Source organism: Triticum urartu, chromosome 3A (genome assembly GCF_056163025.1).
Source record: "Triticum urartu cultivar PI428250 chromosome 3A, HENAU_Tu73, whole genome shotgun sequence".
Lineage (NCBI taxonomy): Eukaryota > Viridiplantae > Streptophyta > Magnoliopsida > Poales > Poaceae > Triticum > Triticum urartu.
This window is the reverse complement of record NC_141875.1, coordinates 193,151,213-193,154,745: the sequence shown is the minus strand read 5'-3', so window position 1 is coordinate 193,154,745 and position 3,533 is coordinate 193,151,213.

Below are 3,533 nucleotides of genomic sequence, written 5' to 3'. Positions count from 1 at the left end.
ATGGAACTCCCAGGTGGTCTTTGATAACGAGTGAAATACTTGCTTTAAATACCATTCCTCAGGTTGCCCTTGGAGGGGACAACCATGCTGCATTGCTATGACAGGGTTTCCAGACATGGAGTTTACCCTTTAAATCTGATTGGGCGCCGATCATGGAGTTTACCTCCGCGGATACTTTTCAGCACTCGCCCTTTGGTGACATACTGAACTCATTAAGGTCTCTCTCCTTGTCAGGAGAATCCTCGCCGAACTATGTCCGGCAGGACTAGGATGCAGACGAAGAAGAAATTCGAGGCCCACCCACCACCCACTTAGTAGCCACTGTCGATGAGTCAACCGACATGCTCGACTTCAACTCCGAAGACATCGACGGTATGGACGACGATGCGAGAGGCGAAGAGGAACCACCGCCCACAGGGCGCTGGACGTCCACCTCATCATATGACGTATACATGGTGGACACACCAAAAGAAGACGACGACGAGGAAAGGAAGGACGCAACGAAGGCTTGTCCCCTTGAGAAGCAGTCAAAGCGGCGGCGTAAGCGCCGCCCCAAATCCCGCCTCGGCAGAAATAACGATCATACAGACCCAGCGTTGGAGCAGGGCGAACCACTGTCGGACCACGGCAATATGGAGAATCAAACCGAACAAACCAATTCTGTGAAAGATAATAGTCCGGATGACATAATGCCGGACAGGCACCCGGAGCAGTAGAATGCCCGTCAAAGGCTTGTTGCCACCGCGAGGAGTCTGAAAAAGCAGAAGCAAAGGCTCAAGGCTGCGCAGGACACACTCCAAATCAGATGGAGTAAAGTACTCAACATAGCAGCCAAGTATGGTGGTAATCGCCCCACCAAGAGCTACCCGAAGCGGAAGTTGCTACCCGAATTCGATGAGGAGGCCCTAGATCTCCCACAACCAAAAATCAAAACAGCCACCTGGCCGGATAGACGACCTCACGGCCAACATGGAGCGGCAAACAACGCCACTCACAAGCCAATACGCGATCCACACGAGGGCTCGCAGCAAAAGGACGGCGCAACCAGATCCATCTATGCACCACGCAAGCGCGCCCCAGCATATGATGTAACACAACAAACATCAGAACAACGCGGTACACCCAGATACAGGGGTGCCGCACACCCCCTATGTTTCACCGATGAGGTGCTGGACCATGAATTTCCAGAGGGATTCAAACCCGTAAACATGGAGGCATACGACGGAACAACAGACCCTGGGGTCTGGATTGAGGACTATATCCTCCATATACATATGGCTCGAGGAGATGATCTCCACGCCATCAAGTACTTACCCCTCAAGCTCAAAGGGCCAGCTCGGCACTGGCTTAAAAGCCTCCCCGAAAACTCCATTGGAAGCTGGGAAGAGCTCGAAGACGCTTTTCGGGCAAATTTTCAAGGGACTTATGTCCGACCCCCGGATGTGGACGATTTGAGTCATATAACTCAACAGCCCGGAGAGTCAGCCCGAAAGCTTTGGAACAGGGTTCTTACTAAGAAGAATCAAATAGTTGACTGCCCGGACGCCGAAGCCTTGGCAGCTTTTAAGCATAGTGTCCGCGACGAAGGGCTTGCCAGACACCTCGGCCAAGAAAAGCCGAGAACAATGGCAGCATTAACAAGCCTCATGACTCGCTTTTGCGTGGGTGAGGACAGCTGGCTAGCCAGATGCAGCACCAGTGACCAAGCACATCCGAAGTTAGAGATGAAAACGGGAAATCACGACGTAGCAAAAATAATAAGCGTCGGAATAAAGAAGACAGCCCAAAGAGCACGGCGGTACACGCCGGATTTTGAAGCTCTCGGCCAGGACAGCAAAAGCTGCCCTCTAAAGGCACCAAAGATGACCTGTCCAGCCTGAACAAAATTCTGGACCAAGTATGTCAGATCCATAGCACCCCTGGTAAACCCGCCAATCATACCCACAGAGAATGTTGGGTCTTCAAGCAGTCCGGCAAGCTCAACGCCGTACACAAGGGGGAGGATACACCAAGCGAAGATGAGGATGAGCCTCTCAAGCAAGACACTGGGGAACAAAAGAAATTTCCATCAGAAGTCAAAACAGTCAACGTATTACACGTGATCAAGGGAAGCAAAGCGGCCCTCCCAGATAAATATGCCCAAGGGCCTATCACCGCGAAACCCTTCCACTGGTCGTCTCAACCGATCACTTTCGACCATCGTGATTACTCAGCAAGTATCCGGTGGGCGGGATGGGCTCCCCTGGTATTAGACCCAATAATTGACAGATATCACTTTGCACGAGTCCGGATGGACGGTGGCAGCAGTTTAAACCTGATATACCAGGATACAATCCGCGAAATGGGGATAGACCCAACGAAAATTTGCCGTAGCAACACTACCTTTAAAGGAGTAATGCCAGGCCCAGGGGCTCACTGCACGGGCTCCCTGCTACTAAAGGTTATATTCGGCTTCTCCGATAACTCCCGTAGCGAACATTTAACCTTCCACATTGCTCCGTTCCAATGCGGTTATCAAGCACTACTTGGACGCGAAGCTTTTGCTCGCTTTAATGCAATACCGCATTACGCTTCCCTCACGCTCAAGATGCCCGGTCCACGTGGCATCATTACAGTGAACGGAATTATAAAGCGATCTTTGCGCGCCGAAGAGAATGCAACTGCCTTGGCAGCCGCACACTAAAAACGGCCTCGCCAACTAATAGCATTTGATAGGTCGTCAAGACCACGAACGCGGTTAGACGAGTCCTGCGCTGCTATATGTAATTTGTACCAGATTGATGGCCACACCCCTATTAAAAATACAAGGGGCTCAACACGCGCAGACAAGTGGCAATTTCTACTCATTTCTAGTTATACATGGTTTCTTTAAAAAATCACCTTTTTGCACGACAACTTTTTCACCTAAGTTCCTCTCTTTTACAGATGACCATCGTGCTACACCCGTCCAGGATACGGCACAACGGAGATACAGGCGCAGACATGCAGCAGGGACCCGCTCCAAGGATTCTTTTTAGATTAAGACCCTGCGTAAACCTTTTTTACTGTCTCTTGTTGATACACATCCACCGAATTCTCAGCACAATTGAGAAGGATGCTGACGTCTTGGCATGTGGCCACGTCAGAATAATGCATGTACCTGGACACAAGGGGCTTCTTACAAAGGGCACTATTTAGGCCCGGTTTATACCATAAAGACCGAATACCTTAGGGAGTGTTCGGCGTCGCGAGTTTGGCCTTATATGCATCAGCTCTGAATCATTGTCTTTGGTCAAATGTTGGGTTTGCATGGCTCCTGTGTTTTGGTGCCTTACGTTCCGCTTTATCAGCTAAGGCAGCACCATGAGACTACTACGATTGTGCCCTGGTTCATCCGGACGAGCACCTCAGTAGAGAAAGCCAAAAACTGACTGTCATGATATAGTGAGACTGGTCAACCACTCGATGACCTATCGGAATGTTAGAATTCCTCCGCCTTAATGAAGGGCCTTTTCCGGCCAGGCATGTACGCACCCCGAGATCGGGAGAGTGCG